This window comes from Phocoena phocoena, chromosome X (assembly GCF_963924675.1).
Source record: "Phocoena phocoena chromosome X, mPhoPho1.1, whole genome shotgun sequence".
Lineage (NCBI taxonomy): Eukaryota > Metazoa > Chordata > Mammalia > Artiodactyla > Phocoenidae > Phocoena > Phocoena phocoena.
Window position 1 is genome coordinate 127,077,237 of NC_089240.1, and position 13,176 is coordinate 127,090,412.

Sequence of the window (13,176 nt, forward strand, 5' to 3'; positions counted from 1 at the left end):
ATCTCTTTAATAATCATGAAGTAGTACAGAGGTGGGTTTTTTTTATTTTTTGGTGAAAATGTTACCAAACGCAAGTCTGTGTGCCCAATGCACAGTGACGCCAAACAATACTGAAACACATTGGAGTCTGGAGCAGAGAAAGGATTATTGCAGGGCCATGCAAGGAGATGGGAGGCTCACGCCTTAAAAACCCCGAACTCCCCAAAAGCTTTCCATAAAGCCCTTTTATAGGAAAGGTGAGGGAGGGATGTGGTTAGTTGTTGCAAACTTCTTGGTGTCAGATCCTTTGTTCTTGAGATCAGGTCATGGTCAGGTCATGATGTTCCTGTAAACCTCCACCAAAATAAATGTTATTCTCTGTTCTGACAAGAAAAGGAAGGGGAGGCATTTATTTCGGTCTCCATGCCTCCTTGCAGCTTTTAACAAATCCCATAAGCAAAGCAATGTCATTACTGCTCAATTTACTTGTTCAAGGTTCCAAGGCTCCGAGGTCAGGTCCTAGCTAAGAGGAGGGGGCACTCTGCAGGCCGGTCACCCTGTCTGGGAATGTTCATCCAGCACCCAGTCTGGGTTCTCCCACCAGTGCCCAGGCCCAGCTGAAAAGGCAGGTCTCAGCTGGTGGTGCCTGCAGGGCCAGGTCCCCAGACCCTGCCCAGCCATCATCACTGACAGAGCCAGGCGCCCAGGACCCAGCTGGTCCTCAGGCTTTTATTTAAACTGGAGAGAATCTGACGCTTCCATGGACTGTGACGAATGGAGACTGCCACCACCATTACGTTGCTGAGGTGGGGATGGGGGAGAGGTTCACTGCTGCTTCAAGGCCTGAGCCTGGCCAGTGGGAAGTGGTAGAGGGGGCTCTGGAGCTCTGTGGGACACAGCCCTCAGCCTGTCCCCAGGCCCTCCAGCTTACCTGCCAGGCCCCCCAGCTCACCCACCACCCTGCGGCCAGAACGCCTGGAGGGCCTGGGGAGAGGGCCACCATCCACACTCTCACCACACTCTCTGACTCGAGGACCCCTGTGAGCTGACTGTTGTCTGAGTGGGCCCTCTGAACCCCGTGGCAAGGGTCTCATGCTAACCACTGCACACCTGCCCTGCCCTTGTTACATCCTAGGAGGGTACTGCAGGGGCGTGGACAGCAGCTGAGCTGAGGGGCTCACACCATCCAGTAACAGATGTCTGGCATGTGGGTGGGCAGAGGCCGGCATCTTGGGCCCCGGGCCTGGGCACCAAATGTCCCCTGTACTGGCGTGGAGGGACCATTGGGAGAGCATGTCAAATCCTGTATCCTAGTGCGGTAGTCCCGGCCGGCCCGTCTGTCCAGGCTTGCACTGCCCCACCTCAGGGAGGACTTGGTAGGAGCAGGCAGGCCAGGCAGCTGCATTATTTCCTCCGGGGCCATTTCCTGTCCTCCCTGACCTTGGGGAGGGCAAACACCCCAGCTTCCTGGCCTCCCCTTGCTGCCAGAGGTGCCCCCACAATGCCTGTGCTGGGGCCTTGCACATCAGATGCGATGGGCGACCAACCCCATCACAAGGTCACAATGTTCCAGCCGCAGCACCTTCAACTGGCATTTCACACCAGCAGAGGGTCTCCCAAATTCATAGTCACAACATTGCCATCTCCACTGGTCTGCTGGTCTACCTGTCAGTGTGCCTGCATGGAGACCTGAAACACCCCAGACTCAGACTCACCCAAGACGACAAGCTGCAATGTGTGTGTGTGCCTGAGGCTGCTGCAGCGCACTGCTCTTCCAGGCCTTGGGCGGCAACTGCTGGGGCAAACGGGGAGAGCGCATAAACGAGGCCAGTCCTGAGGAAAATGACCCAGGGAAACTGCCACTGTGGGGACCACTGTGACACTGACTGTTGGTGGAATGGGACCATTAGTGTGCCCGCACTGTCCCCATTACAAAAATATATGCTTTCTCAGAGCAATTTTGACACGAGTTCATTCAAATATATTAATGTCCTCATGTAAATAATAATTAAAAATAATCTCTTCTATAGCATTTGCTATGTAACATTCTTAAAGTATTTAATCTTCACAATAACCCTATGAGGTCGGTACTATTGTTATACTCATTTATGGGTCAATAAACTGAGGCAAAGAGAGACTGAGCAATTTGCAGATTACCCAGCTAGTAAGTAGGAGAGCCTGAATTCAACTCCAGATGGGTTGGCTCCACAGCTTATGCTTTCTAACCACTACGCTCTACTGTTTGAATGGATTTATTGGGTTAAAACCTAAAGTTCACATAGCAGAATATGGGCTGGCCTACATCACCCCTCTTCAAAATAAGAGTGAACACGTGTTAAGCTCTTACTATATACCAAACAACTTTGAGTGTTTTTGGAGTATTAACTTTATACCCTCCCATCAACTCTGTAATCCAATAGTTAATTATCAGTTAATTATAAAATTATGCTGGATTTGTCAGAAGCATTTTACATATTGAGCACTCCATCCTCCTGGAATGAATCTCTTCACCAAACTCCTAGGCCATGTTGCTCTTCTGGTTTCCCTCCTACATCATGACCTGTCCAATCTCCTTTGCTGGTTCCTTTAAATTCTCAACATTTGAGATTGTCATGACTCAGTACTCTTTTCTGTCTCACTCCCTTGGCATTCTTATCCAGGCCTGTATCTTTAAATAATATCTTCAATTTTGATAATGCCCCAATGTATATTTTCTGCCTGGGCTTCCTACTTGTTATGGGTTGAACTATGTCTCCTGGAAAGATATGGTGAATTCGTTAACCCTGAATACCTCAAAATGTGACCTTCTTTAGAAAGAGGCTTCTTGCAGATATAACTAGTTAAGATGAGGTCATACTGGAGTAGGATGGGACCTAATACACTATGACTGATGCTCTCTTTTCAAAAGAAGAGAGAGACACAGGGAGATGTGTGATGACAGAGGCAGAGACTGTAATAGGGGTGGGGCAGGTATGAGCTAGAGCAGCCCCGCTCAGCCATTGGTTGGTGTCACAGTGGGCTCCTCCCCCAAGCAAGCAACCGTTAGCAATCAACTGTCAACAAACTACCGTTAGTGGTCCCACTCAACCACTGGTTGTTATTCCTTGCTCCAACAACTGATCTGATTTATTGGCCTGTTGTGTGGCAAGCAGAATGAGCTTGGGCTTGGTAACAAATTTTTGGCAAAGCTAGCCAGGAGCCTTTCTGCTTGTGGCCAGCCAGCCCAGGTTGGGGAATTTTCAGGTAAGGCCCTAGCAGCCGCTGGGTCCACTTGTCCTGAGGATCTTCCCTTCAAAATTCCCTGAAGTGGCACCAGCTGCCCCAGCGTTTGGCAGTTGGAGCAAGGAACCAACATTTGGGAGCTGATGGGCTCCATATAGTAGGGTAAGTCACTCTGGTGTATATAACAGGGAACATTTTCCCCTCTCAACTTGGGCTTTTGCTCTAAGGGACAAGCCAATTTGTTCATTTGATTGGGGTACCCTGTTGGAGAGGGGAATCGCTGTTGGACTCTACCTGATTTGTGAACTGATTTATTTGCTTTTGTTTTGTGTTCATTTGCTTTTTTGTTTGTTTGTTTGTTTGTTTTTGTGGTACGCCGGCCTCTCACTGTTGTGGCCTCTCCTGTTGCGGAGCACAGGCTGCGGACGCGCAGGCTCAGCGGCCATGGCTCACGGGCCCAGCCGCTCCGTGGCATGTGGGATCTTCCCGGACTGGGACATGAACCCGTGTCCCCTGCATCGGCAGGTGGACTCTCAACCACTGCGCCACCACGGAAGCCCCATTTGCTTTTGTTTTGCGTTCATTCATGATGGAATCTGTTTGTGCCTTTGGTATTGGAATTTGCCTGTGCTTTTTGTGTTTTGTTATTCTTGAACTTATAAATATGGGAAATACTCCATCTGTCCCTAAAGAAAGCCCCTTGGGGTGTATCTTAAATAAATGGGCAAAATACAGCTATGGGCCTATGACTAAGGAAGAGATGATATTCTATTGTAATAGTGTGTGGTCCCAATATACGTTAGGATCAGGAGAGCAATGGCCCTTGAATGGATCACTTAAATATTATACAATCTTGCAATTACAATTGCTTTGTGAAAGAGCATGTAAAAATGATGAGATTCCATATGTAGAAGCACTTATGCTATTGAATCAGGAGGGAAAGAAGTCAGATAGCTGCCACCTTATGGTACAGCTGTCTGAAAGGAAAACTAAGGGAAAACCTGTTCTACAAAAGGGAGAGGGGGAAAGTGAGAGTGAGGACATGTTATTTCAAAACTTAAAACCCCCTCTGGCCAACCTGGCTCCTCCACTGGCCGAGCAGACTGCAACAGCAGTTGTTCCGACAACCCCCATGCCACCAACATATTCACGGCCCCCTGTTTCCCCTACTTATGAGGATCAATTAGAAGTTTCTATGTTAACCCTCATGGCACAGGGGACTGGTTTGGTGTCACCATCTAAGACCCAACAGGCAACCCAATTTGGACTGGGAGCCACTTTCGGAGCAGGGCAATTTCCCTTGTGCCAATATCCTATAGGAAGCCTTAGTGCAGATGGCCAACAAACTGTGTTTCTATGGATGCACAAGCCATTCTCAACCTCAGATTAATTGGAAAAACCATAACCCTACATACCAAGAGGACCCCCTCCATATAACTGAACTTCTCACTTCTATCTTTGCCACTCACCATCCCTCTTGGGCAGACATTCACACTCCTATGAATATGATGCTTACTGGGGTTGAAAGAAGGATGGTTGTTGACAAGGCTAGAAAGGAATCACACCAGCTCCATCTACCAGATCCAGATGAAGCTCCAGAAGCAAATCTGGCAGTTCCTATTGCTGAGCCTGACTGGGATCCTAATAATGGGGTCATGCCGCTTTTAGAATATTATAGGAGATGTGTCTTAGTGAGTCTTAGAAAGGGAGTACCCAGGCAAAAGAGCTTAGACAAAATTCAGGAGATACACCAAAAACCAAATGAGGATCCATCAGAATTTCTAGAAAGAATTTATCAAGCTTATAGGTGCTACACTGATGCAGACCCTGAGGCCCCCCAAACTATGAGAATGGTAAATGTGACATTCATTGGGCAAAGTGTCCCAGGTATAAGAAGAAAATTACAAAAGTTTGATGGTGCACTTGGAATGAACCCTTCTCAATTGGTAGACGTTGCTTTTAACGTGTTCAACAGCAGGGCACGACAGAAGCAAGAGGATGCAAGATGAAACGCCACTTTGCTGGCAGCAGCATTGGATTTCCGGAAGGCTACTAACCCGGAGAGAGGTAAGCCACCACTGGGGAGAGAACAATGGGCTTACTGCATGGAGGAAGGGCATTGGAAAAAAGATTGCCCTAGGCTGAAGAATAAGAAAGAAAACAATAAGAGAAAGATAGGAGCCTCTCATATAGTAGAAAGGGAGGAACACTCTGATAATGAATGAAGAGGCCCAGGGCTCCCTTGGACTTGAGGCATCCAATTCCAATTTCCCCACAGGAGCCCCAGGTAACTTTGACAGTGGGGGCCAAGTTGACCGACTTTCTGATAGATACAGGTGCAACATACTCTGTGGTAAACACCAAGGTGGCACAGAAAACATCTCAATCCATCCTGGTCACAGGAGTTTCTGGAGAAGTACAAAATCGTTTTCTTACAACCTCTAGAATGCCAATTAGGGGACCTCACCCTGAAACACAGTTTCTTATATATGCCAGTGTGTCCAATCACTCTTCTGGGCCGAGATCTCCTTTGTAAATTAAATGCTCTAGTAACTTAACTTTTTCACCAGGACAGCTTGACATCAGGGTCCCATCACAGTACGCTATAAGCCTACAGATGGCACTTATGGATGTCCCAGAAAAGGAGACAGAGCTCTTTCCCCCTGAGGTCTATGAAAAGGTGAGGCCGGGGGGGACCTTGAAGATGGCGGAAGAGTAAGACGCGGAGATCGCCTTCCTCCCCACGGATACACCAGAAATACATCCACACGTGGAACAACTCCTACAGAACTCCTACTGAAGGCTGGCAGAAGACCTCAGACCTCCCAAAAGGCAAGAAACTCCCCACGTAACTGGGTAGGGCAAAAGAAAAAACAGAGACAAAAGAATAAGGACGGCACCTGCACCAGTGGGAGGGAGCTGTGAAGGAGGAAAAGTTTCCACACACTAGGAAGCCCCTCCGCGGGCGGAGACTGCAGGAGGCGGAGGGGGGAGCCTCGGGACCGCGGAGTAGTACACAGCGACGGGTGCGGAGGGCAAAGCAGGGAGATTCCTGCACAGACGATCGGTGCCGACCGGCACTCACCAGCCCGAGAGGCTTGTCTGCTCACCCGCCGGGGCGGGCGGGGCTGCGAGCTGAGGCTCGGGTTTTGGTTTTGGACGGAGCTCAGGGAGAGGACTGGGGTTGGCGGCTTGAACATAGCCTGAAGGGGTTAGTGCACCACGACTAGCCGGGAGGGAGTTCGGGGAAAAACCTGCACCTGCCGAAGAGGCAAGAGACTTTTTCTTCCCTCTTTGTTTCCTGGTGCGTGAGGAGAGGGGTTTAAGAGCGCTGCTTAAAGGAACCCCAGAGACGGGCGCGAGCCGCGGCTAAAACCGCGGAGCCCAGAGACGGGCGGGAGACGCTAAGGCTGCTGCTGCCGCCACCAAGGGGCCTGTGTGCGAGCACAGGTCACTCTCCACACCCCTCTTCCGCGGAGTCTGTGCAGCCCGCCACTGCCAGGTTCCCGGGATCCAGGGGCAACTTCCCCGGGACAGCGCACGGCGGGCCTCAGGCTGGTGCAACGTCACGCCGGCTTCTGCCGCAACGTCACGCTGCCTCTGCCGCCGCAGGCCGGCCCCGCACGCAGTGCCCCTCCTTCCGCCATCCCCCAACCCCCGGCCTGAGTGAGCCGGAGCTCCCGAATCAGCGGCTCCTTTAACCCCGTCCTGTCTGAGCGAAAAAACAGACGCCCTCCAGCGACCTACACGCAGAGGCAGGGCCAAATCCAAAGCTGAGCTCCTGTGAGCTGTGAGAACAAAGAAGAGAAAGGGAAATCTCTCCCAGCAGCCACAGAAGCAGCGGATTAAAGCTCCACAATCAACTTGATATACCCTGCATCTGTGGAATACCTGAATAGACAAGGAATGATCCCAAATTGAAGAGGTGGAATTTAGGAGCGAGATCTATGATTTTTTTCCCTTTTCCTCTTTTGGTGAATGTGTACGTGTATGCTTCTGTGTGACATCTAGTCTGTATACTCTAGCTTCCACCATTTGTCCTAGGGCTCTATCCGTCCATGACTTTTTTTAAAAAATTCCTTTTCTTAATAATTAAGTTTAATTGTAATAACTTTATTATACTTTACCTTCGTTCTTTCTTTCTTTCCTTCCTTCCCTCCCTCCTTTAGACAACGAATCACCCCAAATTGAGGAGGTGGTCTCAGGGAGCAGGATTTATGATTTTTCCCCCTTTACCTCTTTTTGTGAAGGTGTATGTGTATGCTTCTGTGTAAGATTTTCTCTGTATAGCTTTGCTTCCAACATTTGTCCTAAGGTTCTATCCATCCCTTTTTTTTTTCTAAATATTTTTTAATTCAATAACTATATTATACTTTATTTTATTTTTACTGTATCATCTTTCTTTCTGTCTTTTTTCCTTCTTTCCCTCCTTCCTTCCTTCCTCCCTCCCTCCCTCCCTCCTTTCTTTCCTTCTTTGCTTCTTTCTTCCTTCCTTCCTTTCCTCCTTTCCCTCTTTCTTTACTCATACTTCTACTAATTCTCCCTACTTTTTCTCCCTTTTATTCTGAGCTGTGTGGATGAAAGGCTCTTGGTGCTCCAGCCAGGAGTCAGGGCTCTGCCTCTGAGGTAGGAGAGCCAACTTCAGGACACTGGTCAACAAGAGACCTCCCAGCTCCACATAATATTAAACGGTGGAAATATCCCAGAGACCTCCATCTTAACACCAGCACCCAGCTTCACTCAACGACCAGCAAGCCACAGTGCTGGACATCCTATGCCAAACAACTAGCAAAACAGGAACACAACCCCACCCATTAGCAGAGAGGCTGCCTAAAATCATAATAAGGCCACAGACACCCCAAAACACACCACCAGACGTGAACCTGCCCACTAGAGAGACAAGATCCAGCCTCATCCAGCACAACACAGGCACTAGTCCCCTCCACCAGGAAGCCTACACAACCCACTGAAACAACCTTAGCCACTGGAGACAGACATCAAAAACAACGGGAACTACGAACGTGCAGCCTGCAAAAAGGAGACCCCAAACACAGTAAGCAAAATGAGAAGACAGAAAAACACACAGCAGATGAAGGAGCAAGATAAAAACCCACCAGACCTAACAAATGAAGAGGAAATAGGCAATCTACCTGAAAAAGAATTCAGAATAATGATAGTAAGGATGATCCAAAATCTTGGAAGTAGAATGGACAAAATGCAAGAAACAGTTAACAAGGACCTACAAGAACTAAAGATGAAACAAGCAACGATGAACAATGCAATAAATGAAATTAAAATCACTCTAGATAGGATCAATAGCAGAATAACTGAGGCAGAAGAACGGATAAGTGACCTGGAAGATAAAGTAGTGGAAATAACTACTGCAGAGCAGAATAAAGAAAAAAGAATGAAAAGAACTGAGGACAGTCTCAGAGAGCTCTGGGACAACATGAAACGCACCAACATTCGAATTATAGGGGTTCCAGAAGAAGAAGAAAGAAAGAAAGGGACTGAGAAAATATTTGAAGAGATTATAGTTGAAAACTTCCCTAATATGGGAAAGGAAATAGTTAATCAAGTCCAGGAAGCACAGAGGGTCCCATACAGGATAAATACAAGGAGAAACACGCCAAGACACATATTAATCAAACTGTCAAAAATTAAATACAAAGAAAGCATATTAAAAGCAGCAAGGGAAAAACAACAAATAACACACAAGGGAATCCCCATAAGGTTAACAGCTGATCTCTCAGCAGAAACCCTACAAGCCAGAAGGGAGTGGCAGGACATACTGAAAGTGATGAAGGAGAATAGCCTGAAACCAAGACTACTCTACCCAGCAAGGATCTCATTCACATTTGATGGAGAAAATAAAACCTTTACAGACAAGCAAAAGCTGAGAGAGTTCAGCACCACCAAACCAGCTTTACAACAAATGCTAAAGGAACTTCTCTAGACACGAAACACAAGAGAAGGAAATGACCTATAGTAGCGAACCCAAAACAATATATAAAATGGAAATAGGAACATACATATCGATAATTACCTTAAATGTAAATGGACTAAATGCTCCCACCAAAAGACACAGATTGGCTGAATGGATACAAAAACAAGACCCTTATATATGCTGTCTACAAGAGACCCACTTCAGAACTAGAGACACATACAGACTGAAAGTAAGGGGATGGAAAAAGATATTCCATGCAAATGGAAACCAAAAGAAAGCTGGAGTAGCAATTCTCATATCAGACAAAATAGACTTTAAAATAAGGACTATTAAAAGGGACAAAGAAGGACACTACATAATGATCAAGGGATCGATCCAAGAAGAAGATATAACAATTGTAAATATTTATGCACCCAACATAGGAGCACCTCAATACATAAGGCAAATACTAACAACCATAAAAGGGGAGATCAACAGTAACACATTCATAGTAGGGGACTTTAACACCCCACTTTCACCCATGGACAGATCATCCAAAATGAAAATAAATAAGGAAACACAAGCTTTAAATGATACATTAAACAAGATGGACTTAATTGATATTTATAGGACACTCCATCCAAAAACAACAGAATACACATTTTTCTCAAGTGCTCATGGAACATTCTCCAGGATAGATCATATCTTGGGTCACAAATCAAGCCTTGGTAAATTTAAGAAAACTGAAATTGTATCAAGTATCTTTTCCGACCACAACGCCATGAGACGAGATATCAATTACAGGAAAAGATCTGTAAAAAATACAAACACATGGAGGCTAAACAATACACTACTTAATAATGAAGTGATCACTGAAGAAATCAAAGAGGAAATAAAAAAATACCTAGAAACAAATGACAATGGAGACACAACGACCCAAAACCTATGGGATGCAGCAAAAGCAGTCCTAAGGGGGAAGTTTATAGCAATACAAGCCCACCTTAAGAAGCAGGAAACATCTCGAATAAACAACCTAACCTTGCACCTCAAGCAATTAGAGAAAGAAGAACAAAAAAACCCCAAAGCTAGCAGAAGGAAAGACATCATAAAAATCAGATCAGAAATAAATGAAAAAGAAATGAAGGAAACAATAGCAAAGATCAATAAAACTAAAAGCTGGTTCTTTGAGAAGATAAACAAAATAGATAAACCACTAGCCAGACTCATCAAGAAAAAAAGGGAGAAGACTCAAATCAATAGAATTAGAAATGAAAAAGGAGAAGTAACAACTGACACTGCAGAAATAAAAAAAATCATGAGAGATTACTACAAGCAACTCTATGCCAATAAAATGGACAATCTGGAAGAAATGGACAAATTCTTAGAAATGCACAACCTGCCAAGACTGAATCAGGAAGAAATAGAAAATATGAACAGACCAATCACAAGCACTGAAATTGAAACTGTGATTAAAAACCTTCCAACAAACAAAAGCCCAGGACCAGATGGCTTCACAGGTGAATTCTATCAAACGTTTAGAGAAGAGCTAACACCTATCCTTCTCAAACTCTTCCAAAATATAGCAGAGGGAGGAACACTCCCAAATTCCTTCTACGAAGCCACCATCACCTTGATACCAAAACCAGACAAGGATGTCACAAAGAAAGAAAACTACAGGCCAATATCACTGATGAACATAGATGCAAAAATCCTCAACAAAATACTAGCAAACAGAATCCAAAAGCACATTAAAAGGATCATACACCATGATCAAGTGGGGTTTATTCCAGGAATGCAAGGATTCTTCAATATACGCAAATCTATCAATGTGATAAACCATATTAACAAATTGAAGGAGAAAAACCATATGATCATCTCAATAGATGCAGAGAAAGCTTTCGACAAAATTTAACACCCATTTATGATAAAAACCCTCCAGAAAGTAGGCATAGAGGGAACTTTCCTAAACATAATAAAAGCCATATATGACAAGCCCACAGCAAACATCATCCTCAATGGTGAAAAACTGAAAGCATTTCCACTAAGATCAGGAACAAGACAAGGTTGCCCACTCTCACCACTCTTATTCAACATAGTTTTGGAAGTTTTAGCCACAGCAATCAGAGAAGAAAAGGAAATAAAAGGAATCCAAATCGGAAAAGAAGAAGTAAAGCTGTCACTGTTTGCAGATGACATGATACTATACATAGAGAATCCTAAAGATGCTACCAGAAAACTACTAGAGCTAATCAATGAATTTGGTAAAGTAGCAGGATACAAAATTAATGCACAGAAATCTCTGGCATTCCTATATACTAATGATGAAAAATCTGAAAGTGAAATCAAGAAAACACTCCCATTTACCATTGCAACAAAAAGAATAAAATATCTAGGAATAAACCTACCTAAGGATACGAAAGACCTGTATGCAGAAAATTATAAGACACTGATGAAAGAAATTAAAGATGATACAAATAGATGGAGAGATATGCCACGTTCTTGGATGGGAAGAATCAACATTGTGAAAATGACTCTACTACCCAAAGCAATCTACAGATTCAATGCAATCCCTATCAAACTACCACTGGCATTTTTCACAGAACTAGAACAAAAAATTTCGCAATTTGTATGGAAACACAAAAGACCCCGAATAGCCAAAGCAATCTTTAGAACGAAAAAAGGAGCTGGAGGAATAAGGCTCCCTGACTTCAGACTATATTACAAAGCAACAGTAATCAAGACAGTATGGTACTGGCACAAAAACAGAAAGATAGATCAGTGGAACAGGATAGAAAGCCCAGAGATAAACCCACGCACATATGGACACCTCATCTTTGATAAAGGAGGCAGGAATGTACAGTGGAGAAAGGACAGCCTCTTCAATAAATGGTGCTGGGAAAACTGGACAGGTACATGTAAAAGTATGAGATTAGATCACTCCCTAACACCATACACAAAAATAAGCTCAAAATGGATTAAAGACCTAAATGTAAGGCCAGAAACTATCAAACTCTTAGAAGAAAACATAGGAAGAACACTCTATGACATAAATCACAGCAAGATCCTTTCTGACCCACCTCCTAGAGTAATGGAAATAAAAACAAAAATAAACAAATGGGACCTAATGAAACTTCAAAGCTTTTGCACAGCAAAGGAAACGATAACCAAGACCAAAAGACAACCCTCAGAATGGGAGAAAACATTTGCAAATGAAGCAACTGACAAAGGATTAATCTCCAAAATTTACAAGCAGCTCATGCAGCTCAATAACAAAAAAACAAACAACCCCATCCAAAAATGGGCAGAAGACCTAAATAGACATTTCTCCAAAGAAGATATACAGAATGCCAACAAACACATGAAAGAATGCTCAACATCATTAATCATTAGAGAAATGCAAATCAAAACTACAATGAGATATCATCTCACACCAGTCAGAATGGCCATCATCAAAAAATCTAGAAACAATAAATGCTGGAGAGGGTGTGGAGAAAAGGGGACACTCTTGCACTGCTGGTGGGAATGTGAATTGGTTCAGCCACTGTGGAGAACAGTATGGAGGTTCCTTAAAAAACTACAAATAGAATTACCATATGACCCAGCAATCCCACTACTTGGCATATACCCTGAGAAAACCAAAATTCAAAGAGAGTCATGTACCAAAATGTTCATTGCAGCTCTATTTACAATAGCCAGGACATGGAAACTACCTAAGCGCCCATCATCGGATGAATGGATAAAGAAGATGTGGCACATATACACAATGGAATATTACTCAGCCTTAAAAAGAAATGAAATTGAGCTATTTGTAATGAGATGGATAGACCTAGAATCTGTCATACAGAGTGAAGTAAGTCAGAAAGAAAAAGACAAATACCGTATGCTAACACATATATATGGAATTTAAGGGAAAAAAATGTCATGAAGAACCTAGGGGTAAGATAGGAATAAAGACGCAGACCTACTAGAGAACGGACTTAAGGATATGGGGAGGGGGAAGGGTGAGTTTTGACAGGGCGAGAGAGAGTCATGGACATATACACACTAAC

At 44.6% G+C, this 13,176-nt stretch overlaps 1 protein-coding gene across 2 annotated transcripts in view; it reads right to left on the reverse strand.

Annotated features, from left to right (window-relative positions):
• The window catches only part of GABRA3 (gamma-aminobutyric acid type A receptor subunit alpha3), a 282,373-nt gene that overhangs the window by 19,605 nt on the left and 249,592 nt on the right, over positions 1-13,176 (reverse strand). The window lies entirely within an intron of this gene.